This window comes from Anabrus simplex, chromosome X (assembly GCF_040414725.1).
Source record: "Anabrus simplex isolate iqAnaSimp1 chromosome X, ASM4041472v1, whole genome shotgun sequence".
Lineage (NCBI taxonomy): Eukaryota > Metazoa > Arthropoda > Insecta > Orthoptera > Tettigoniidae > Anabrus > Anabrus simplex.
The window spans coordinates 152,407,991-152,434,258 of NC_090279.1; the positions used below are offsets into that span (position 1 = coordinate 152,407,991).

Consider the following 26,268-nt stretch of genomic DNA (forward strand, 5'->3'; position numbering starts at 1 on the left):
CTTTAAGTTCATGCGTCTTAGTTATGCTAAGATAGCAGCACAATCTACCTGAAGAAGTTTTGTACGAGAGTCAATACATGCAAAATCGATAGTTGATGCGTATATGCTTTGAAACATGACTATTCCTTGTACTTTAAGTTAATGGGTATAGGTTATGCTAAGATAGCAGCACAATCTGGCGGAAGAAATTTAGTACGATATTTGATGCATGCAAAATCGATAGGTAATGTGTACACGCTTTGAAACATGGCTATTCTTTGTACCTTAGGGACATGCTAAGATAGCAGCACAATCTAGCGGAAGAAGTTTAGTACGAGAGTCGATGCTTGCAAAATCGATAGGTAACGTGTACACGCTTTGAGACATAGCTATTCTTTGTAATTTAAGTTCATGCGTCTTAGTTATGCTAAGATAGCAGCACAATCTACCTGCAGAAGATTAGTACGAGAGTTGATACATGCAAATTCGATAGTTGATGTGTACACGCTTTGAAACATGACTATTCATTGTACTTTAAGTTCATGGGTATAGGTTATGCTAAGATAGCAGCACAAACTAGCGGACGAAGTTCAGTACGAGATTCGATGCATGCAAAATCAATAAGTAATGTGTACACGCTTTGAAACATGGCTATTCTTTGTACTTTAAGTTCATGTGTATAAGTTATGCTAAGATAGCAGCACAACCCAGCGGAAGAAGTTTAGTACGATATTTGTTGCATGCAAAGTCGATAGGTAATGTGTACACGCTTTGAAACATGGCTATTCATTGTACTTTAATTTTATGTGTATAGGTTATGCTAAGATAGCAGCACGATCTAGCGGATGAAGTTTAGTTCGATGGTCGATGCATGTAAAATCGATAGGTGATGAGTACACACTTTGAAACATGGCAATTCATACTGCTGCTCTGTCCCCAAGACTTTTGAGCATAGGTAATCCTAATGCTGCTCTTAACGACGTCGAGCTAAGGATTGATTACGTGACCGTGACGTCACGACCACGTGCTCTTGTTTGGTAAACATAGCCACGTGCTTTTTTGGCAGCTGTCTTCTTGACGAACCCTAACCTCACTTTGAAGGACAATAGAGCGTCGCTAACCTCACTGCTGCCATCTTTACGGCGGTAAACCTCAAGGCTGCCACCTTATGCATGTTATAGCGCGGAATTTAAAATCCAACAACGGAACATTGTTAACCTCACTCTTGTCATCTTTACGGCAGTAAACCTCAAGGCTGCCACCTTATGCATGTTGTAGCGCGGAATTTATAATCCAACAACAGAACATTGCTAAACTCTCTGCTATCATCTTGAAAAGTTCAGTGTTCCAAACACTAGTTCGAAAAACGTAACTCATCGCACCTCGGGGATTTTATTAGGTAAGACGTAACCCCTAGGTTCCATTCCTTGTTCTGAACATGAAACCATTTACAAATAAAGATTAATTTTCTACACTTAACAAAGTACAAGCGTTCTTGCTGATAGCGATCGATGAGGTTGTTGCTCCTTCAGCCCTTTAGCCCTTTAGCCCTTTAGCCCATTAGCCCTTTAGCCCTTTTGCCCATTAGCCCTTTAGCCCATTAGCCCCTTAGCCCTACAAGGAATGTGCGGTAAGGAGGAGGAAGAGTCCTTTCATCCTTGAAACAATATGTTTCCGAACCGATATTTCATGTTACATATTTATGTAATAACTTGTTCAACAGCTAGGGACTTAAATGTAAGCAGAGTATTTCTTATAGCACTAGCGTTCTGTTTAATTTTACTTCCCGCATAAGCTACATGCTTGTAACCCATGCCAACAGATTGACTGATATTTCATGTTACATGTTTATGCGATAACTTGTTCGACTGATTTTCACACAAGACGAATGATGGAAGGTAAATAATTTGAAGTTATACTTTGGCTATATCGTTTACCGAGCGAGTTAGCTGCGCAGTATGGGTACAGTGTGTTTTTTTTATTTTTACACTAGGCAAATCATTGAAGTTGTAGTTTTGCAATATTGCTTACTGAGCGAGTTAGCTATGCGATATGTGCACAGTGTGTTTCCATAGTTTTTGATTTTACACTAAGCAAATCATCAAAATTGTACTTTTGCTCTGAACACATCAAACAATGTTCTGATCATATGTTGAGGTTAACAACATCGATTACAGTGTTTCTCTAGTCTTGTTATGTTTCATTCTGATCTTCTTAGAACAAGGGTACCCCCTAACATGTTCTAAACACATGTTGTATTGAGTACAGTGTTCGATTCTAGTCTTGATCACTTCTTTTGTGTTCTGAACACATCGATCAATGTTCTGATCACATGTTGTATCGAGTACAGTGTTCGATTCTAGTCATGATCACTTATTTTGTGTTCTGAACACATCAATCAATGTTCTGATCATATGTTGAAGTTAGCAACATCGATTACAGTGTTCTATTCTAGTCTTGTTATGTTTCAATTTTATCTTCTTAGAACAAGGGTATCCCCTGACATATTCTAAACACATGATGTATTGAGTACAGTGTTCGATTCTAGTCTTGATCACTTATTTTGTTTTTCTGAACGCATCAATCAATGTTCTGATCACATGTCGTATCGAGTACAGCGTTTGATTCTACTCTTCTTATGTTTCGAAAGTCTAAACATGCATAATAATGTTTATCGCTGCACACGCTTGCCTTCGCGATGCAGGTTTAAACTTGTTCGATATAAAGCTATGCCTTGACATAAGAGGCGGAGGAGGAGGTAGAGAAGGAGGAGGAGGAGGAGGAGGAGGAGGAGGAGAATGATAAGGCGTTAACAGCCTATGTATAGTCGCCATTGTTTAAAAATGATAGCTGTCAAAAGAATTTTTCAAATTATCCACCACCACATTTCAGCTAAAGGGGGTAGCAGGGTGCTCTGTTGATTAAGCACATAGAATTTCAAATTGCCCTCCACCACATGCATAACAACAGCTGTTATCTTGCGCAGTAGCCTCTAAGCTAGCTTTCTTCATAAGAGTAGCTGCCATCTTGTGCGAGCACCCCTAGGTTGTCTCATAAGGAGCTATGTATAGTCACCATTTTGTGTCCGCCATCTTGCGTAAGCATCCCTACGACGTCTCAAGCCATCTTGTGTCTCATAAGAGCAGCCACCATCTTGTAGAAATAGATAGCTGCCAATGCCAAAGGGCTTAAGTAAGAATCGAACCGTTGATCTCATCATTAGACTATGTTTTTTCTTGTTCTTGATACTACGAACCTACGTATTAGGCGGAAAAATTTTGTCCGTCTTGCTCTACGATGCACCGTTTTCGAGATATTTAGCATTTTGCATTTAAGCCTCCAAATTTAATGAATCGAACCAGCACGGTACGTTATACTCTCTACCATAGTTAGACCTGATCATGTTACGAAGACTCGCTTCAATACAAGCTAAAACAGAGCAAATGTCAAAGGGCCTAAGTAGGAACCGAACCGGTTATCCCATCATTAGACTATGGTTTTCTTGTTCCTCATACTGCGAACCTACGTATTATTCAGAAAAATTTTGTCCGTTTTGCTCTACGGTGCACCGTTTTCGATATATTTAACATTTTGCATTTAAGCCCTAAATTTAATGAATCGAACTAGCACGACACGTTAGCCTCTAAGCTAGCTTTCTTCATAAGAGTAGCAACCATCTTGCGCAAGCACCCTTAAAGCGTCTCATAAGGAGTTGTGTATAGCCGCCATCTTGTGTCCGCCATCTTGCGCAAGCATCCTCAGGGCGTCTCAAGCCATCTTGTGCAAGGACACTTAAGCCGTCCCATAAGAGCAGTCGCTATCTTGAGCAAGCATCCCTAGGGCATCCCATAAGGAGCCATGTATAACTGCCATCTTGCGCAAGCATCCCAAGGGCGTCTCATAAGAACCTGTGTATAGCAGCCATCTTGCGTAAGCACCCTTAAGGAGTCATGTATAGCCGCCATCTTATGCAATTAGCGTCGAGAGAGGGCTGCTGTAGAATTTCTCTTTTTAAATTATCCACCACCACATTTCAAAGGTATCTAGCTAAAGATGGCAGCACTGCGGATGACAGGTGACGAATTTACATCTACTACGATAAAGAGGGCAGCACGGTGCTCTCTGGATTAAAGATGGCGGATGACAGCTGTCAAAAAAGCACATGGCTTTGTTTCCAAACAAGCGCACGTGGAATTTGCCGCCACCACATTTCAAACTAAAGAGGGCAGCACTATGCTCTGTTGATTAAAGATGGCGGATGGTAGCTGTCAAAAAAGCACGTGAGTTTGTTTCCAAACAAGAGCACGTGAAATTTTTCAATTTGCCGCCACCACATTTCAAAGGTATCTAGCTAAAGATGGCAGCACGGTGCTCTCATGATTAAAGATGGCTGCTGTCATGTGGAATTGCCTGCCACCACAGGTATCTAGCTAAAGAGGGCAGCATGGTGCACAAAGATGGCTGCTGTCAAAAAGCATTTTTCAAATTATCCGCCACCACATTTCAAAGGTAAGTAGCTAAAGAGGACAGCACTGTGCTCTATAGATTAAAGATGGCGGATGACAGCTGCACGTGGCTTTGTTTACCTCGCGCTAGTTAGGTTAAGTTGGTAGCACTAAGGTTTAGACCCGTCAAGATGGCAGCACTGCGGATGACAGGTGACGCAAGAGGGCAGCACAGTGCTATGTGGTTTAAAGATGACGGATGACAGCTGTCAAAAAAAGCACGTGGCTGTCAAAAAAACACGTGGCTTTGTTTACCTCGCACTAGTTAGGTTAAGTTGGCACTACTGAGGTTTAGGCCCGTCAAGATGGCAGTACTGAGGTTAGCGATGCGTTGTTGTCTGTCAAAAAGCACGTGGCTTTGTTTACAAATCTGTCAAAAAGCACGTGGCTGTCAAAAAGCACGTGTTTTTGTTTATCTCGCGCTAGTTAGGTTAAGTTGGCACTACTGAGGTTTAGGCCCGTCAAGATGGCAGTACTGAGGTTAGCGATGCGTTGTTGTCTGTCAAAAAGCACGTGGCTGTCAAAAAACACGTGGCTTTGTTTACCTCATGCTAGTTAGGTTAAGTTGGCACTACTGAGGTTTAGGCCCGTCAAGATGGCAGCAGTGAGGTTTGCGATGCGTTGTTGTCGATGACAGCTGTCAAAAAGCACGTGGCTTTGTTTACAAATTCAAAACTCGCGCCAAAATTCAAATTTCCCGCCAAAATTCAAATTTCCCGCCAGAATTCAAATTTCCCGCGCCGCGCGAGGAGGAGGTGGCGGCAGAACCATCCAATTATACTACTATCATCATTTCATCCTCATCACGACGCGCGGGTTGCCTACGGGGGTCAAATCAAAAGACCTGCACCTGGCGAGCCGAACTTGTCCTCGGACACTCCCGGCACTAAAAGCGATACGCCATTTCATTATTTTCCTTGCCACCAATAATTGAATTCTGATGGTTGCGTATGTCACTCAGTCGGGTGACAAATCTTCTTGTTCTTAATCTGTTTACCCTCCAGAGTTGGTTTTTCCCTTGGACTCATAGAAGGATCCTACCTCTACCGCCTCAAGGGCAGTGTCCTGGGGGGTGACACATTGGGTAGGGGAATACAACTGGGGAGGATGACCAGTACCTCGACCAGCGGCCTCAGCAGCTATGCTGAACAGAAGCCTCGTGGGGGATGTGGAGATTGGATAGGATATACAAGGAAGCGGCCGTGGCCTTAAGTTAGGTACCATCTCGGCATTTGCCTGGAGGAGAAGTGGGAAACCACGGAAAACCACTTCCAGGATGGCTGAGGTGGAAATCGAACACAACCCTACTCGTTTTACCTCCCAAGGCTGTGTGGACCCCGTTCCAGCCCTCGTACCACTTTCCAAATGTCGTGGCAGAACCGGGAATCGAAGACGGGCCTCCGCGGTTGGCAGCTATTCACACTAACCACTACACCACAGGGGCGGACAAAATTAGTAACTTTGAACATAAATTATGTCTTTGATTATCATCTACGAATGAAATTACGCTTATCCATAGCCTACAATAAACTGAAATATTTATATCGCAGGTCCGCCGTTTACCACGAAAAACGCAAAAGTCCACGTCGACGTTATATGTTAAATGCCGCCAGTATCCAATATTCGGTAGATAGTTGGTTCGAACCCCACTGTCGACAGCCCTCTTGTTGTTTGGTGGTATTCCATGGTTTCCCGTTTTAACACCAGGCACATGTTAGGGCGTCCGCCTCTGTGGTGTAGTGGTTAGTGTGATTAGCTGCCACCCCCGGAGGTCCGGGTTTGATTCCCGACTCTGCCACGAAAATTTGAAAAGTGGTACGAGGGCTGGAACGGGGTCCACTCAGCCTCGGGAGGTCAACTGAGTAGAGGTGGGTTCGATTCCCACCTCAGCCATCCTGGAAGTGGTTTTCCGTGGTTTCCGACTTCTCCTCCAGGCGAATGCCGGGATGGTACCTAACTTAAGGCCACAGCCGCTTCCTTCCCTCTTCCTTGCCTATCCCTTCCAATCTTCCCATCCCTCCACAAGGCCCCTGTTCAGCATAGCAGGTGAGGCTGCCTGGGCGAGGTACTGGTCATTCTCCCCAGTTGTATCCCCCGACCAAGAGTCTGAAGCTCCAGGACACTGCCCTTGAGGCGGTAGAGTTGGGATCCCTCGCTGAGTCCGAGGGAAAAGCCGAACCTGGAGGGTAAACAGATGATGATGATGATGATATGTTAGGGCTGTAATTTAACTAGTGCCACGGTCACCTCCTTCTCACTCCTACTATCCGTTTCCTGTCCCATCCTTGCAATGAGACATATCTGTGTCGGTGCGACGTAGAGCCAATTATAAAGAAAACTGAGCACATTTTCAGCGCAAATAAAGTTGGCCGACCGTGACAGGATTCGAACCTGCAATCTTCGGATCCGAAGTCCGACGCCTTATCCATTAGGCCACACGGTCCACTAACGTTGCACCTCCCGTATGACCAATTATATAATTGTACAAGTCCTGCCTTTGCAGTGCTGTGAGTTTGAGAAGGAATAACAGTGGATCGTAAGTAACAGTCAGCCTCTTATCAGAACCTAACTTTCACACTAGCTTCTCTCTGTATGAGGGATCCGTTCATGAAGTGTGAAAAAACCACACATAATCCATGACAATTTCGAACTTACTTTCACGGAATGTGGCAGCGCTGTGGCCAGACGTGATGAATAGGAAACTTCCCTTCATCACAACCAAACAATAGCAACACAGAATGAAAGTGGAGGATGTTCTTTTCAGAATCAGTCAGCACAATTTTTTAACCGGAGGCTACGTGTGAATTAAAAATGTTTCTGCATACCCGAGAATGTTCCCAGTATTTTCTCTAACTGATGGTATGGTTGAATCATCGCACGAAGCAGCACCGGAATCTTTGCTAGTGCCCTCACTACACAAACTGCTGTCCAATTCCGACTCGGGAAAGGTGGCATCACATTGCAAATATGAAATGTCAACATTAATTGATTCAGCAGTCGAACCCTTTTCGAGCTCTTCTTCTATCTCTCTATCGGAAATCATGGCTTACTCGACACAGAAACACATATAACATGAATTATATTCTTGTCACGAAAGAGTAAATTACAAGGAACTCGTTAAAAGGTGCGCAAACCAACAGCTCACAACACAGAGCGTTCGTTCGTTTTCATGTTTTCATTCCCCGCCCGAAGGGCGGGGGGAGGGGGCCTAGAGAGTGCCGCTCTCGCTCGGGCCGGGAGAAGCGAAGAGAACTGGGAGGTGTGAGAATTGAGGAAGGTGGGTAATGCGATTTGATATTAGGTGGAGAAGTGATTAGGGCTTCTTGGTTGAGAAGATGTGAGATAGGGAGTAGGGAAGGTTCAAACTAGAGTTCTGATGTGTGAATGGAGGAGGTGAAGCGTGGCTGAGATGTTGCATAGGGAGGTGGTGAGAAGTCGGAGTATGTCAGCTGTTAGAGATGATGGGATGAAGGAGGACGTTGGAGGAAGGGGTTGATTGACTGGTGGCGGAGGTCGATATGGGGTGGCAGTTCGGGGTCGATGACGTTAGGTGCGTGAAGGTCTGCGAGGGGAGCGGGAAGGTTCCACGGTGAGTTGTCGACCATAGACACGTGCGCCGTTGGTGATGAGGCGTTGGACTTTCTCTTCAGTTTGCAGATGAAGACAGAGTAAGTATGTTGGTCCCGAGGTATTCCAGATGCGGAATGCTCGCCGGACAGGAATACCTTCGCGGTTGAGCTCGTGGATGACGTCGCGGTCAGAAATAAGGGGATCCACGCCGCGGAGGATACAACTATACATGATGTTGCGGGCTGGTTGGAGCCGTGGCGATTGTTGTGCGGCATCTGCTTGAGGTGGTGGCTGCGATGCTGAATGCGTCGTAGAGCTTTCTTCAGCGTTGGTTGACAAGTGGTTGAAGTAGCGGGGAGGGATGTAAAGAAAACTGGGTGGATCAGGGTTTGTTGGCTGAGAAAGCGTCGAAGTAGCAATAGGTAAAGGGTGGGAACACGTAACAGTTGTGATAGGAATGGGAAGAAAGGTAAAAGCGGAGGTCGTGGTTGCGGTGGTGGTGGTCATGATGGGGAGGCTAACTTCCAGTGCGGAGTCGGCCTATATGCTATATTGGGTCGGCGGGGAGCTGACAATAAAGATGAATGAAGCCGATCAAAAATGAAGAAGTGTTGCGTCGAAGGTCGGAGACGTCCAGTTGCAAGAGAGATCTCACTAAAATCAGAGATGCGATCAACACAGAGCACAGTGTTCCACTACAAGAAAGGTAAATTGCCGTCACCCATGTAGGGGTGACGCGCGCTTTCTCTGTTCCATTCTAAACAAAATAACCATATGTCACCCCAAAAGGTGGACACAAAAATAGTAACTTTCTTCTTCTTCTTAATCTGCTTACACTCCGGGGTTGGTTTGTCCCTCGGACTCAGAAAGGGATCCCACCTCTACTGCCTCAAAGGCAGTGTCCTGTGTCCTGGAGCGTGAGACATTGGGTAGGGGATACAACTTGGGAGGATGACCAGTACATCGCCCAGGCGGCCTCACCACTATGATGAACAGGGGCTGGTGGGGGATGGGAAGATTGGAAGGCATAGACAAGGAAGAGGGAAGGAAGGGGCCGTGGCCTTAAGTTAGGTAACATCTCGGAATTTGCCCGGATGAGAAGTGCGAAATCACAGAAAAACGATTTCCAGGATGGCTGAGGTGGGAATCGTACCCAACTCTACACATTTTACCTCCCAAGGCTGAATGGACCCCATTCCAGCACTCGTACCTATTTTCAAATTTCGTGGCAAAGCCGGGAATCGAACCCAGGCCTCGCGGGGTTGCAGCTAATCACACTAACCACTAAACCACAGATGTAGACGAAGTAAAAAATGACAGAGAAATTCGACTGTCTGTTGCACAATGCACACCGTGCTGAGAAAGGAATGGGCAGCGGTGACATACGATCTTTTGTATGAGCTTCCGTCATCGCCTTCAACACGTGTTGCTAATGTTTGGCTGTGATGAAGGGAAGTTCCCATTTGCCTCCGAAAGATTTCATCACGTCTGGCAACAGCGCTGCCACATTCCGTGAAAATAAGTTTGTAATTGTCACGGCATATGTGGGGTTTCGTCACACTTCAGGAACTGATCCCCCATACAGAAAGACGGTAGTGTGTCAGCAGGGCTGTGAAGCAGCTAACTGTTGCTTACGATCCGCCACTACTTGGTAGGCATTCTCAAATTCACAGCACTGTAACGGTAGGACTTGTACAATAATATAATTGGCCATAGGGACGCGTAGCGTTCGTAGACCGTGTGGCCTAATGGAAAAGGCGTCGGACTTCGGATCCGAAGATTGCAGGTTCGAATCCTGTCACGGTCGGATAACTTTATTTGCGCTCAAAATGTCCTCAGTTTTCTTTATAATTGGCTCTACGTCGCACCGACAGAGATATATCTTATTGCAAGGATGGGCAGGAAAGGGATAGTAGGAGTGGGAAGGAAGCGACCGTGACATTTGCCTGGTGTGAAAATGAAAAACGGCTGCTTCCTTCCCTCGTCCTCGTCTATCCCTTCCAATATTCCAATCCCCCCGCATGCCCTCTGTTCTGCATAGCAGGTGAGGCCGCCTGGGCGAGGTCCTGGTCCTCCACCCCAGCTGTATACCCGAAACCAAAGTCTCATGCTCGAGGACACTGCCCTTGAGGAGGTAGATGTCGGATCCCTCACTGAGTCCGAAGGAGAAACCAACCCTGGACGACAAACAGATCTTCTTCTCCTACTTATTTTCTTCATTGGGCCTCCAAATATTACTTCCAAATTAGCGTCGACCTCTAAGATCCTTTGCTACTAAGTTTTCCCTTCATTCTCTCCTAGATATATCTGCTCCCTTCACAAACCTGCAGGTTGTTCTTACTTGGTATTCTTGGATATTCTTCTCTCTCTTCACCTGTCAGTCCTAGAGTGGAGAGTCTGATTCTATCCAGCGCCTCACATTTGAAAACTATGTGTTCAGCTGATTCGTCTGCTTCATTGCATTTAATACACATATTGTCTCTTACTACTGCAATTCTATGTAGGTGTTGTTTTCAGATGGCAGTGTCCTGTCAACAATCCTACTACCCATCTTATATTTTCTCTGTTGAGTTTCAACAGTTTTTTAGTATGCTTCTTGTTTGGTCCTTTTATCAGTTCCTTTGCAACCCTGCATCCTGGAGTATTTTTCTAGTTCTCCATTTGTATCTTTTGTACCCATTTTCCTATGTAGCGTCGGGCTTGTCCATAGGAAATCCCGCATACAGGTTCTGGGCCTACAAATGTGTTTCTACCCCTTTCCTGGCCAGTTTATCTGCCACTTCATTTTCTTCTATACCTGCATGCCCTGGTACCCATATTATTTTGACCATGTTGTACACTGAGAGCTTCAGGAGAAAGCAATACCAATTCACGACAATTCTCGATATTATCCAGACTGCCTCCAGTGCCTTAATGGCCGCTTGGCTGTCCGTAAAAATGATGTTTTTATTCCTATAGTTCATTTTCGGATTTTCTCCAAGACATGTTGTGATAGTTATCACTTCATCTTGAAAGACGGTAGTGCGTTTGCCCAGGCACATCTGGATTGATCTTTCAGGTCTTCCTCCGTTGATCCCTCCACTTGTGCCATCCACAGTCTTTCAGCCATCAGCCACCTCACTATATCTCCTTTCTCAGTGTTCAATTCGTTGATATCCCAGTCTTCTTTCATTTTATTATCTGCGTCTCAAACGGTTTTTCAGAGTTGTACTTTGGTATCATATAATCAGAAGGCATATGTAGAACTTCTTCTGTTATTACTCTGTTAATTTTGCAGGGACACCGATTTAAAATTTCCCACTCAGAATGTAAGAATAAAGCAATAATAGACGCCAACCCACATTCTTTTCCTTGCCATCAAAAATTTTATTCTGATGGTTGCGTATGTCGCCCCGCGACGTGACAAATCTTCTTGTTCTTAATCTCTTTACCCTCCAGGGTTGGTTTTTCACTCGGACTCAGTGAGTGACCCCACCTCTACCGTCTCAAGGGCAGTGTCCTGGAGCGTAAGACATTGGGTCGGGGGATACCACTGGGGAACATAACCAGTACATCGCCCAGGCGGCCTCACCGCCATGCTGACCAGGGGCCCCCTGAGGGATGGGAAGATTGTAAGGGATAGACAAGGAAGGGCGAAGGAAGCGGCCGTGGCCCTAAGTTAGGTACCATATCGGCATTTGCTGGATGAAAAGTGGAAATCCACGTAAAACCACTTCCAGGATGGCTGAGATGGGAATCGAACTCAACTCTACTTATTTACCTCCCAAGGCTGAGTGAACCCTGTTCCAGCCCTCGTACCACATTCCAAATTTCGTGGCAGTACCGGGAATCGAACCCGGGCCTCCGCAGGGTGGCAGCTAATCACACTAACCACTACACAACAGATGCGGATGAAGTGACAAATGACAGAGAAATTCCACTGTCTATTGCACAATATGCAGCGTGCTGAGAAAGGAATGGGCAGCAGTTACATACGATCTTTTGTATGAGCTTCCGTCACCCCACAAGGGGTGGCATAGTCTTCAACGTGCCTTGCTAATGGTTGGCTGTGATAGGGGGAAGTTTCCTATTACCTCCGAAAGATTTCATCACGACTGGCCACACCGCTGCCACATGCCGTGAAAATAAGTTTGTAATTGTCGCGGCGTATGTGGGTTTTTTTTCACACTTCATGACCGGATCCCTCATACAGAGAGAAGCTAGTGTGAAGGTTAGGTTCTGATAAGCGGCTGACTGTTGCTTAATATCCGCTGTTATTCCTTCTCAAACTCACAGCACTGCTGAGGTAGGACTTTTACAAAAACAGAATTGGTCATACAGGAGAGGCTCTGTTTGTAGACCGTGTGGCCTAATGGATAAGGCGTCGGACTTCGGATCCGAAGATTGCAGGTTCGAATCCTGTCACGGTCGGACAACTTTATTTGCGCTCAGAATTTGCTTACTTTGTTCAGTTTTCTTTATATAATGAAACGTGTCGATTTCGTGCTACCCCATGCCGTGTGGTGTGAATTTGCATCTGCTCCAAGGACTAGGTGTTCGCCTTACCTCTTCGCATTGCAAATTAGGTTCTCAACTTCTTCTGATGGGGGCAGATTAGTTGAGTCATATGGAAGATGCAGAACCTATGCTTATTTTTCTCGGTCCCTCGCAATTTCCAAGTTTAAGCTTGGCCAAGTTTAAATCCCGTAAGCAGTGTTCCTGCAACATAGTGTCCGATGTCGTATCATAAATCAGCCTACCTCCTGAAACCGACAGTCCTGCTACTCTGCCCTTGACTGCTCAGCGCTCTTGAATAAGTGCCACGTCAATAGCGCCGGACTTGAACTTCCTGGCGAAATTGGCCACAGCTGCTTCTTATGCTGAAGATTGGCCTGAAGGACCTTACGCTCCATCCTTATTAACAATGGGTTTCGTTTTTCTCCTGATGGCCTGAAACTTGATCTGCCCAAGTCCGAGCTTAGCCTTAAGGCTTCTCTTATTGAGCTCTTCAAAGTATCATTCATCAAGGGCTAACATGACCGTCCTTCCTGTCTTGTAGATTGAAGTGGCATTCAGCACTCTCCACTCTTGCGTTAGAAGTTTGGTATCGTGCTGATTGATTCTGACAAGAATATCCTCCGCTTTATATTTCAGCATCGTTTTTGCGTCCACCACTTCTAGGGCCTCCCCTTCCATGGATTACAATTTGATGCTGTCTGTTCCGGCCTACTTATCTTTTCTGGATTTGCACAGATCAGTACCATAGCTCCACTTTCCACCTTTGGTGACTCAAGGAAGCCCGGCAGTCATCTGCCTGACAGCGGCTTCATTTGTACTATCAAAGCAGATGACAATTCAGTCACGTCTTCCTCCTTGAGTTTCCATCTGGAAAAAATTAGGTATTAGTTATTAGGTATTATTGCGACTATAACTGAGGATAGTCTTTCCGAAAAGGACATGACATTTTCTTCCTTCTGTTTCTTGGAGGGTGGTTTTGTAGCCGAACTTGATTGCGTTTTTCTTCCGACTTTGGCCCTTTGGGCATAGCGTCACGCAGGTCCCTGTAACTTGGCTTCTTCTCCACCCAATTCCCAGCCGCTATCTTGGCTTCTTTCCTCGCCTTCTTATTTTTCTTGTAGTAGGCACCTGTTTAAAGTGGTCTATCTATATGCATCCTATTTAGTTTCGATGCAGATATCTTCAGTTCTTTCTCAGTGAAATCTCCAGTTTCCTTTTGTCCAGACGTTTGCTTTCCTGTTGTTTCTACTGTTTCTTCTTCAAATTTGGATTCAGCCTGGCCTACTGGAGCTTCTGTCTCCATATTCTCCTCTTGGGCCTGCCGCTGGACCTATTCTTCTGGAGATTCCATACCTTCCCTTGGTATTTGTTTAACTGGTTCATTTGTAATATCCATTGTTCAACATGACGTAGGGGCTTTGCCCCTTGTATGGTCCTGAGCGGCGTTTTCACCATCCGTGATGAGGCATTCCGCCAGAAATTGTCCCCCCACATCTCAGACTCTCCGTAGCAGTCGCTGCGCCCCTCAGCCGTCCATCCAGCAGTCCGCCCCTGGCGAGAACCCGACCAGGTTTGTTCCACCTTCAGTAGACCTACTCACGTGGTTCCCACTTGGCATTACCATGACTGAGTTCCCAGCCATGGGTTCGCCCTGGGTTGGGTTCACTCCGTTTCCAACCCGCGGCTTGTCCAGTCTACGTGGAACAAATTGATGTGTTGGTTCCAGCACACCGCAGTGAGCTTTCACCTCATTCTCCACCTGAACCACCGTACCACCCATGCGGAGGTAACATGGACTGCAAACAGGTTATTAAAGAAAAAATCACTTACGATGAATTATTCTGATATGAATATAGGACGAAACCCTTCGTCTATTTATTATGTCTTCACCATCATCTAGATCCAAACCTGATGATTAATATACGGCATAATGTAAGAGCGAATTCAGCAGATCTTAAGTGTAAATAAATTTATACGACCGTGACAGGAGTCGAACCTGCAATCTTCGGATCCGAAGTCCGACGCCTTATCCATTAGGCCACACGGTCAACGAACAGGTAAGCTCCTGTCTGACCAGTTATTATGCAATACCTACCCTGGCAGGAATATCAGCGGATATTCACCTTCACTGACCTGCTGTATGAGGGGTCCATTGCTGAACTGTGACGAAACCTCACACAACTCATCGCAATTTCATACTTACTTGTTTTTTTTTTTTACGGGGCGAGTTGGCTATGCGGGCAAAGGCGCGCAGCTACGAGCTTGCATCCGGGAGACAGTGGTTTTTAACCACACTGTCGACAGCCCTGAAGATCGTTTTCAGTGGATTTTCATTTCCACACCATGAAAATGCTGGGAATGTACATTAATTAAGGCTACGGCATTTCCTTCCCACTTCTAGCCATTTCCTCTCGCATCGTCGCTATAAGACCTATCTGTGTCGATGTGACGTAAAACAAATTGTAAAAAAAATAATATTCCTTGGTGATAGTTTTCTTTGCGAAGTATTCAATTAAATTTTGGAAAATCTATGTCAAGATTCGCCCAGAGAGCACAAAAAAACTTACCATTTTGTACCCTTTTTCTTCAATTTTGCAGTCTAGCCTTCCCCTCGCACCACCACCCTAATATACCCATTCTTTCTTTCTTTCTTCGTAATCAGTTTACCCTCCAGGTTTGGTTTTTCACCCGAACTCGGCGACGGATCCCACCTGTACCTCCTCAAGAGCAGTGTCCTGGAGCTTCAAACTCCGGGCCGGGATACAACTGGGGAGGATGGCCAGTACCTCGCCCAGGCGGCCTCACCTGTTATGCGAAATAGGGGCCTTGAGGGGGGTGGGGTGGTAAGAGTGGAAGGGATAGACAAAGAAGAGGGAAGGAAGCGGCCGTGGCCTTAAATTAGGTACCATCCCGGCATTTGCCTGGAGGAGAAGTGGGAAACCAGTGAACACCACTTCCGGGATGGGTGAGGTGAGTATCGAACCCACCTCTAGTCAGTTGACCTCTCGAGGCTCTCGTACCACTTTTCAAATTTCGTGGGAGAGATGAGAATCGAACCCGAGCCTCCGGGGGTGGCAGTAAATCATACTAACCACTACACCACAGAGACGGACGCCGGTGCTTCTTGCTGCCTATAAATTTTGTGTCCCACTCCCCATCGCTTCTTATCTGTTCGCCTGCTCGCTTAACAGACCGAGTAGTTTCTTTGCCCCCGCGAACCGGCCTTTTTCTGGTATGTGGCACTGTAATTCAAACGGTGACTTCAAAAACATCCCAAGTCCATGTTTTTACCAAATCGTGTTTTTCGCGGAGTACACCAACAGATTAATGTTATATTTATTTCAAAAGTAATCCAGGTCTAGGACTTGGGATGTTCTTCAATTCATTATCCGTCTTGCATAGCGCTGCTGTCACCAAACAAATAATGGTTTGCGAATGCTCCCTCCTCAGTTGGTGGCTACCCGTGACTGGGAGAGAAGCGTTCATTCATTTATTCATGCATGCATGACAATTTTATTCAGTCATGGAATCATTCATTTAAAAAAAAAACTCATTCAGGCATTTACATACACATATGTATAGTGTCTGTGAAAATGGAGGAGAACTCTGTACAGAGTTATGACAAATAAATAAATAAATAAATAAATAAATAAATAAATAAATAAATAATGTTTTGAAGTAATAAAGTCCGCCTCTGTGGTGTAGTGGTTAGTGAGATTACCTGCCTTCCTCGGAGGCCCGAGTTCGATTCCCAGCTCTGCCACGAAATTTGAAAATTTGTACGAGGGGGGAACGGGGTCTATTAAGCCTCGGGATGACAACTGAGTAGAGGTGTGTTCGATTCCCACCGCATCCATCCTGGAAGTGGCTTTCCGCCGTTTCCCACTTCTCCTCCAGGTAAATGCCGGGATGGTACCTAACTTAAGGCCACGGCCGCTTCCTTCCCTCTTCCTTGTCTATCCTTTCCAATCTTTCCGTCCCCCACGAGGCCCCTGTTCAACATAGCAGGTGAGGCCGCCTGGGTGAGTAACTGGTCATTCTCCCCAGTTATATCCCCCGACCCACAGTCTGAAGCTCCAGGACACTGCCTTGAGGCGGTAGATGTGGGAACCCTCACTGAGTCCGAAGGATGAAGCAACCCTGGACGGCAAGCAGATCTTCTTTTCCTTCATCTTTTCTTCACGGAGTCTCTAAATATTACTTCCTAACTAGCGTCGACCTCTAAGACGTTTCGCTACCAAATTTTCTATTCATTCCCTCCTAGATGTACCTGCTCAATTCACAAAGCTGCAGGTTGTTCTTACTTGGTATTCTTCGATTTTTCTTTCTCTCTTCACCTGGTAGTCCTAGAGTGGAGAGTGTGATTCTACCCAGCGCCTCACATTCGAAAAGTATGTGTTCAGCTGATTCCTCTGCTTCACTGCGTTTCCTGCACATATTGTCTCTTACTACTCCAATTCTGTCCGCCTCTGTGGTGTAGTGGTTAGCGTGATTAGCTGCCACCCCCGGAGGTCCGGATTCGATTCCCAGCTCTGCCACGAAAATTTGAGAAGTGGTACGAGGGCTGGAACGGGGTCCACTCAGCCTCGGGAGGTCAACTGAGTAGAGGTGGGTTCGATTCCCACCTCAGCCATCCTCGAAGTGGTTTTCCGTGGTTTCCCACTTCTCCTTCAGGCGAACCCCGGAATAGTACCTAACTTAAGGCCACGGCCGCTTCCTTCCCTCTTCCTTGCCTATCCCTTCCAATCTTCCCATCCCTCCACAAGGCCCCTGTTCAATATAGCAGGTGAGGCCGCCTGGGCGAGGTACTGGTCATTCTCCCCAGTTGTATCCCCCGACCTAGAGTCTGAAGCTCCAGGACACTGCCCTTGAGGAGGTAGAGGTGGGATCCCTCGCTGAGTCCGAGGGAAAAGGCGAACCTGGAGGGTAAACAGATGATGAGGATGATGATGATTACTCCTATTCTATGAAGGTGTTTTTTCAGATGGAAGTGTACTCTCAACAGACCTACTACTCCTTGTGAATTCCAGCACTCTGGTTGTGCCAATCTATATGAACTCATACTAGCCTGTCCTTTCCTGACATTAGATCGTGATGGGAGGTCTAGTAAAGTACTGTATTCACGGCTGCGGCGTAGTTCTCATAGCCCCAGTTATGGCTATGCAAGCCATTCTCTGTAGGTTATCAAATCTACGTCTGACTTTTCCTTGACTTAATTTTTTCCACCAGAAGATTGCAGCATAGGCCATCAACGGTCTAATGATCATTGCTTATATCCACATTACCATTGATGGTCTTAGGTCGCATGTCTTCCCGACGGCCCTTTTGCATGCATACAGCAAGTTCTTGGCCTGGGTTATGTTCCTTTCTATGTGCGGATACCAGGTTAGATTTTTATCTAACACTACACCTAGGTGCAATGCCGTTTCTTCCATATATACAACTTGTCCAAATAGCTTCAGTGATCTCTTTCCCTCTAATTTTCTCCTTCTTGTAAAAGGGACTAGAGTTAACGTGTTCGGGTTGACTGATAGTTATTCTTCCCGAAATCAGTTCTCCACAAGGTTAACTGATCATTGCATGAGGTCCTGGATAACACAAATCACCTTACATCATACCACAATCACAAGGTCATCTAAGTATCCTTGTGTATAAAAACACTCTTCGTTGAGCATACCTATGATTTTGTTCACCACGAGGTTCCACAGTAGAGGCGAAAGAACTCCTCCCTGAGCACAACCTCGGGTAGCCCTAACCGTCAGCATTTCTTAAACAGGGTTGCTAATATCTTCCTTCCGTCTAACATGGATTTAATCCATTTGACGACGGTTTTACTCACCTTGCTCTTTTCCTATGCTTTGATCATAGCTCCTTCTATACCTAGAAATGCCCCCAGTGCAATTTCTTTATGTTCTAGGTTTCCTCTAGTTTACAAACCATCTGGCAGAGTGGTACTTCAGTGGATCTGCCAGGTCTATACGCAAACTGATTTTCATGTAACGTTGAGTTGAGTTGCACCATTCTTCTGATATATTTATCCAGAATTTTCTCCATTGCTTTCAGCATGAACGAGGTTAAACATAATGCTCTGTATGCTTTGGCTTGGGGATAATTTGCCCTTCCAGGCTTAGATATGAAGACTGCTTTAGCTCCAGACCCTGATTTCGGCACGTACCCTAAAGCTAGACTGTCCTGTAAAGATCCGTCAGGGCATTGACGAGTACCTCCCGTCCTTCCTGTAGGAGTATCGGAAGTATCTCATCTCATCCAGGAGCCTTTATAGGATGAAACGTGTCGATTGCCCATTTTACATGGTTATGTTTATAATTCTGTTGGGACTGTTCCAGTCTGCTCTTCGAATTCCGGTCTGTGTTCCAACCGTGCCTTGCTGTTTCAGTGTGTGATTCCACTTTCACACAGAACAATATCCAAGATTTTCTTTTTGCTTTCCGTATCTCTTGGTTATACTCAGTGAGTTTCCTATGATTTCCTGATTGACTCTGACAAGAATATCCACCACTCTCAATTTGTCGAAAAGAGGTGGAAACTGGGTGTTGACTTTGGTCGTCTTCATCATCTTTTTTTGCGTCCACAACCTCTAGGATCACCCCTTTCCAAGGGTTACAATCTGATGCTGTCTGTTCCAGCCAACATTTCGTTTCTGGATTTGCATTGATCAGTACCATAGCTCTATTTCCCAGCCTTGGTGACTCAAGGAACCCAGGCAGACATCCGTCTGATAGCGGATTTATTTGTGCCATCAAAGCAGATGACCATTCAGTCACGTCTTCCTCCTTGCGTTTTCCATCTGGAAAGGTCTTAGGTATTATTGCGACCTTAACTGAGGATAGCCTTTCCGAAAAGGACATGACTTTTTCTTCCTTCTGCTTCTTGGAGGGTGGTTTTGTAGCCGAACTTGATTGCGTGCTTTCCTACGACCTTGGCCCTTTGGGCGTATTCATTGGCATAGCGTCTCGCCAATTCCTGTTCCTTGGTTCTTCTCCACCCAAGTTCCAGCCGCTATCTTGGCTTCTTTCTTCGCCTTCTTATTTTCTTTGTAGTAGGCACTTGTTTGTGGTGGTCTATCTACATGCATTCTATTTAGTTTCGATGCCGATATCTTCAGTTCTTTCTCAGTGATATCTCCTTTTTCCTTTTGTCCAGAAGTCTGCTTTCCTGTTGCTTCTTCTGTTTCTTCTTCAAATTTGGTTTCACTACTGGGACTTCTGTCTCCATATCCTCCTCTTGGGCTGCCGCTGGACCTGTTCTTCTGGGGCTTCCATAGCTTCTTTTATATCTGTTTAAGTGGTTCATTTCGAATGTACATGGTTCCATATGACGTAGTTGTTTCGCCGCTTCTAAGGTCTTGAGCGGTGTTCTCACAATCCGTGATGAGGCGTTCCGCAAGACATTATCCTCCCGCACTCAGGCTCTCCGTAGCAGGTGCTACGACCCTCAGCCGTCCATCCAGCAGTCCGCCCCTGCCCCGAACCCGACCAGGTTTGTTCCACCTTCGGTAGACCTACTCACATGGATCCCGCTTGGCATTAAAATGACTGAGTTCACAGCCATGGGTTCCCCCTGGTTTGGGTTCACACCGTTCCCAACGCGCGGCTCATTCAGTCTACGCAGGGCAAAGTGATGTCTTGGTTCCAGCACACCGCAGTGAGCTTTCACCTCATTCACCAACACCCACTTCACCTGAACCACCGTATCACCCATCTGGAGGTAACATGGACGGCAAAGAGATCATGAAAGGAAGAAAAAAATACTGACGATGAATTATTCTGACAAGAATATAGAACGAAACACTTCGTCTAGTTATTCAGTCTTCACCATCTTCTAGATCCAAACCTGATTATTAAAATACGGCATAGTGTAAGAGCGAAGTCAGCAGATCTTGAGTGTAAATAAAGTTATACGACCGTGACAGGACTCGAACCTGCAATCTGCGGATCCGAAGTCCGACGAATTATCCATTAGGCCACACGGTCTTCGAATGGCAAAGCTCCTGTCTGACCAATTATTATACAAGACCTACCGTTGCAGGAATATCAGTGGATCGTAAGCAACAGTCAGCCACTTATCAGAACCTAACCTTCACAGACCTGTTGTATGAGGGATCCATTGCTGAACTGTGACGAAACCTCACACACCTCATGACAATTTCAAACCTATTTGCTTTTTTACCGGGCGAGTTGGCCATGCTGTAAGAGGGGTGCAGCTATGCGCTTGCATCCGAGAGACAGTGGGTTCAAGCCACACTGTCGGCAGCCCTGAAGATGGTATTCCTTGGTTTCCCATTTTCACACCAGGAAAATACTGGGACTGTACATTGATTAAGGCCACGACACTTCCTACTCACTCCTAGCCCTTTCCTATCCCATCGTCGCCATAAGACCTATCTGTGTCGATGCGAAGTAAAGCAAACTGTAAAAAAAAGTTCCTTGGTGATAGTTTTATTGTCAAGTATTCAATTAAAATTTGGGAAAACCATTATTACCGCAGTTAAGGTCTTTCAACCTTTACTTCTCTGTCAAGATTCACCCAGAGAGCACAAAACTTACCATTTTGTACCTACTTTCTTCAGTTTTGCAGCCTAGTCTCACCCCCACGCCCCACCGTTTCCCCACTGCATCCTCCAGATCGCCGGTACTCCTTGCTGTCTATAAATTTTGCAAAACGCTCCCCATCACTTCCTATCTGTTCGCCTGCTCACTCAACACACCGCGCAGTTTGTTGCCCCCGCGAACCGGCCACTTTCTGGTATGTGCCACTGTCATTGAAAAGGTGACTTCAAAAACATCCCAAGTCCACGTTTTCACCACAGCGTGCTTTTCGCGTTGTGTGGACCACGTCCATTGAAGAGGAAAACTACCCAACTTGCTATTTCACTGCAATGTTCAACGACAGATTAATGTTATATTGATTTCAGAAGAAATCTAAGTCTATGACCTGGGAGGTACTTGAATTCATTTTCTGTCTTGCATAGCGCTGCTGCCACCAAATAAATAATGGTTTGAAGTAATAGATAGGATATTTCATGTGCGTTGCATATAAACAGAAGATTGATTTCAAAGTCGGTCTCAAGACAAAATTTAAATCCAGCATAACAAAACACCCGCCTCTGTGGTGTAGTGGGTAGCGTGATTAGCTGCCACCCCCGGAGGCCCGGGTTCGATTCCCGGCTGGAACGAGGTCCACTCAGCCTCGGGAGGTCAACTGAGTAGAGGTGGGTTCGATTCCCACCTCAGCCAACCTAGAAGTGGTTTTCCGTGGTTTCCCACTTCTCCTCCAGGCGAATGCCGGGATGGTACCTAACTTAAGGCCACGACCGCTTCCTTCCCTCTTCCTTGCCTATCCCTTCCAATATTCCCATCCCTCCACAAGGTACCTGTTCAGCATAGTAGGTGTAGCCGCCTGGGCGAGGTACTGGTCATACTCCCCAGTTGTATCCCCGACAATAGTCTGAAGTTCCAGGACACTGCCCTTGAGGCGGTAGAGGTGGGATCCCTCGCTAAGTCCGAGGGAAAAACCGAACCTGGAGGGTAAACAGATGATGATGATAACAAAAGACATGTGAATGAAAAACCAGTGAGTGGGATGAATCCAGCGTACTTCCGCATTATAAAGTCTAATATGAAGCCCCTGGTCCGCCTCTGTGGTGTATTGTTTAGTGTGATTAGCTGCCACACCCGGAGGACCTGGTTCACCTCCACTGAGAAAGGAATGGGTTTGAGTTTCCGTCACCCCATAAAGGATGACATAGTCTTCAACGTGTGTTGCTCATGTTTGGCTGTGATGAAGGGAAGTCCCATTTGCCTCCGAAATATTTCATCACGTCTGGCCACAGCGCTGCCACTCTCCCTGAAAATAAGTTTGTAATTGTCACGGCGAAGTCGCACTTCAGGAATGGATCCCTCATACAGAGAGACGGTAGTGTGTCAGCAGGTCTGATAAGCGGCTGACTGTTGCTTACGATCCGCCACTACTTTGTAATCATTCTCAAATTCAACGCACTGCAACGGTAGAACTTGTACGATAACATAATTGGCCATACGGGAGGTTTAGCGTTCGTAGACCGTGTGGCCTAATGGAAAAGGCGTCGCACTTCGGATCCGAAGATTGCAGGTTCGAATCCTGTCTCGGCCGGATAAATTTATTTCCGCTCAAAATGTGCTGACTTTGCTCAGTTTTCTTTATAATTGGCTCATCGTCCCACCGACACAGATAGGTCTTATTGCAAGGATGGGACAGGAAGGGGATAGTAGGAGTGGGAAGGAAGCGACCGTGGGCCGACTTAAGTTATAGCCCTAACATTTGCCTGGTGTGAAAATTGGAAACCACGGACAGCCAACTAGAAGGTTGCCGACAATGCGGTTCGAACCAACTACCTGCCCAATATTGGATCCTGGCGGCATTTAACACGTTAACGTCTACGTGTATATTTGTTTCTCATTTTCGTGGTAAACAGCGGACCTGCGATATACAAATTTCAGGTTAATGTTCGCTACGGATGTGCATAATTTCATTCGTAGTTGATAATCAGTCCGCCTCTGTGGTGTGGTGTAGTGGTTAGTGTGATTACCTGACACCCCCGGAGGTTCGGGTTCGATTCCCGGTTCTGCCACGAAAAATAAAAAAGTGGCCTGGAACGGGGTCCACTCAGCCTCGGGAGGTCAACTGAGTAGAGGTGGGTTCGAATCCCACCTCAGCCATCCTGGAAGTGGTTTTCCGTTGTTTCCCACTTCTCCTCCAGGCAAATGCCGGGATGGTACCTAACTTAAGGCCACGGCCGTTTCCTTCCCTCATCCTTGTCTATCCTTTCCAATCTTCTCATCCCCTGCAAGGCCCCTGTTCAGCATAGCAGGTAGGGCCGCCTGGGCGAGGTGCTGGTATCCTCCCCAGTTGTATCCCCCGACACAGAGTCTGAAGTTCTAGGACACTGCCCTTTAGGTGGTAGAGGTGGGATCCATCGCTGAGTCCAAGGGAAAAGCCAACCCTGGAAGATAAGCAGATTGTGAAGGGGAGGAAGAAAAAGAAGAAGTTGATAATCAAACACATAAGTTATGTTCAAAGTTACTATTTTTGTGTCCCCCTATTGGGGTGACATACTGTTATTTGGTTGACAATGGAACAGAGAAAGCGCGCGTGACTCCTACAGGAGCGATGGCAGTTTACCTTTGTTTTAGCGGAACACTGTGCTCTGTGTTGTGAGCTGTTGGTTTACGCGCCTTTCAACGAGTTTTTGTAACTTACAGTTTTGTGACGAGAATATAATTCATGTTAGATGTGTTTCTGTGTCGAATAAGGAGTCATTACCGATAAAGGGATAGAAGAAGAACTTTTGAAAAGGGTTCGAGTGCTGAATCAAGTCATGTTGACATTTCATGTTTGCAATGTGATGCCACCTTTCCCGAGTCGGAATTGGATAGCAGGTTGTGTAGTGAGGACACTAACAAAGATTCCGGTGCCGCTTCGTGTGATGATTCAACCATATCACCAGCCAGTGACAATTACTGGGGAACATTCTCAGGTTTGTAGAATATTTTTTTTATATATTTACACGCAGCCCCCGGTTTCAAATTTCCTCCGAGTGCTAAATCCCACTCAGTATGTAAAAATAAAGCCAATCCGCATTCTTTTCCTTACCATCAAAACTTAATTCTGATGGTTGCGTATGTCGCCCCGCGACGTGACAAATCTTCTTGTTCTTAATCTGTTTACCCTCCAGGGTTGGTTTTTCACTCGGACTCAGTGAGTGACCCCACCTCTACCGTCTCAAGGGCAGTGTCCTGGAGCGTAAGACATTGGGTCGGGGGATACCACTGGGGAACATAACCAGTACATCGCCCAGGCGGCCTCACCGCCATGCTGACCAGGGGCCCCCTGAGGGATGGGAAGATTGTAAGGGATAGACAAGGAAGGGCGAAGGAAGCGGCCGTGGCCCTAAGTTAGGTACCATATCGGGATTTGCTGGATGAAAAGTGGGAATACACGTAAAACCACTTCCAGGATGGCTGAGATGGGAATCGAACTCAACTCTACGTATTTACCTCCCAAGGCTAAGTGAACCCTGTTCCAGCCCTCGTACCACTTTCCAAATTTCCTGGCAGTACCGGGAATCGAACCCTGGCCTCCGAGGATGGCAGCAAATCACACTAACCACTACACAACAGATCATCATCATCATCTGCTTACCCTCCAGGTTCGGTTTTTCCCTCGGACTTAGCGAGGGACCCCACCTCTACCGCCTACACAACAGATGCGGACGAAGTGACAAATGACAGAGTAATTCCACTGTCTGGTGCACAATATACAGCGTGCTGAAACGGAATGGGCAGCAGTTACATACGATCTTTTGTATGAGCTTCCGTCACCCCACAAGGGGTGACATAGTCTTCAACGTGCCTTGGTAATGTTTGGCTGTGATGAACGGAAGTTTCCCATTACCTCCGAAAGCTTTCATTACGACTGGCCACACCGCTGCCACATGCCGTGAGAATAAGTTTGTAATTGTCGCGGCGTATGTGGGTTTTTTTCACACTTCATGAACGGATCCCTCATACAGAGAGAAGCTGAAGGTTCTGATAAGCGGCTCACTGTTGCTAACGATCCACTGTTATTCCTTCTCAAACTCACAGCACTGCTGAGGTAGGACTTGTACAAAAACAGAATTGGTCATACAGGAGAGGCTCTGTTTGTAGACCGTGTGGCCTAATGGATAAGGCGTCGGACTTCGGATCCGAAGATTGCAGGTTCGAATCCTGTCACGGTCGGACAACATTATTTTCGCTCAGAATATGCTTACTTTGCTCAGTTTTCTTTATATAATGAAACGTGTCGATTTCGTGCTGCCCCATGCCGTGTGGTGTGAATTTGCATCTGCTCCAAGGACTAGGTGGTCGCCTTACCTCTTCGCATTGCAAATTAGTTTCTCAACTTCTTCTGATGGGGGCAGATTAGTTGAGTCATATGGGAGATGCTGAGCCTATGCTTATTTCTCTCGGTCCCTCGCAATTTCCAAGTTTAAGCTTGGCCAAGTTTAAATCCCGTAAACAGTGTTCCTGCAACATAGTGTCCGATGTCGTATCATAAATCAGCCTACCTCCTGAAACCGACAGTCCTGCTACTCTGCCCATGACTGCTCAGCGCTCTTGAATAAGTGCCACGTCAATAGCGCCGACTTGAGCTTCCTGGCGAAATTGGCCACAGCTGTTTCTTATGCTGAAGATTGGATTGAAGGACCTTACGCTCCATCCTTATTAACAATGGGTTTCGTTTTTCTCCTGATGGCCTGAAACTTGATCTGCCCAAGTCCGAGCTTAGCCTTAAGGCTTCTCTTATTGAGCTCTTCAAAGTATCATTCATCAAGGGCTAACACGACCGTTCTTCCTGTCTTGTCGATTGAAGTGGCATTCAGCACTCTCCACTCTTGCATTAGAAGTTTGGTATCGTGCAGATTGATTCTGACAAGAATATCCTCCGCTTTATATTTCAGCATCGTTTTTGCGGCCACCACTTCTAGGGCCTCCCCTTCCATGGATTACAATTTGATGCTGTCTGTTCCGGCCTACTTATCTTTTCTGGATTTGCACAGATCAGTACCATAGCTCCACTTTCCACCTTTGGTGACTCAAGGAAGCCCGGCAGTCATCTGCCTGACAGCGGCTTCATTTGTACTATCAAAGCAGATGACAATTCAGTCACGTCTTCC

General features: G+C 46.2%; 5 non-coding genes across 5 annotated transcripts; 3 read left to right on the forward strand and 2 right to left on the reverse strand.

Annotated features, from left to right (window-relative positions):
• Nucleotides 1–6,854: 6,854 nt before the first annotated feature.
• Nucleotides 6,855–6,927, reverse strand: TRNAR-UCG (transfer RNA arginine (anticodon UCG)). The gene has a single exon. It is a non-coding gene; the product is annotated as a tRNA-Arg (tRNA).
• Nucleotides 6,928–9,788: 2,861 nt separating this feature from the next.
• On the forward strand, nucleotides 9,789–9,861 carry TRNAR-UCG (transfer RNA arginine (anticodon UCG)). Its single transcript has one exon. It is a non-coding gene; the product is annotated as a tRNA-Arg (tRNA).
• A 2,530-nt stretch (nucleotides 9,862–12,391) lies between these two features.
• On the forward strand, nucleotides 12,392–12,464 carry TRNAR-UCG (transfer RNA arginine (anticodon UCG)). The gene has a single exon. It is a non-coding gene; the product is annotated as a tRNA-Arg (tRNA).
• A 2,062-nt stretch (nucleotides 12,465–14,526) lies between these two features.
• TRNAR-UCG (transfer RNA arginine (anticodon UCG)) lies at nucleotides 14,527–14,599 on the reverse strand. Its single transcript has one exon. It is a non-coding gene; the product is annotated as a tRNA-Arg (tRNA).
• Nucleotides 14,600–25,257: 10,658 nt separating this feature from the next.
• On the forward strand, nucleotides 25,258–25,330 carry TRNAR-UCG (transfer RNA arginine (anticodon UCG)). Its single transcript has one exon. It is a non-coding gene; the product is annotated as a tRNA-Arg (tRNA).
• Nucleotides 25,331–26,268: the final 938 nt, after the last annotated feature.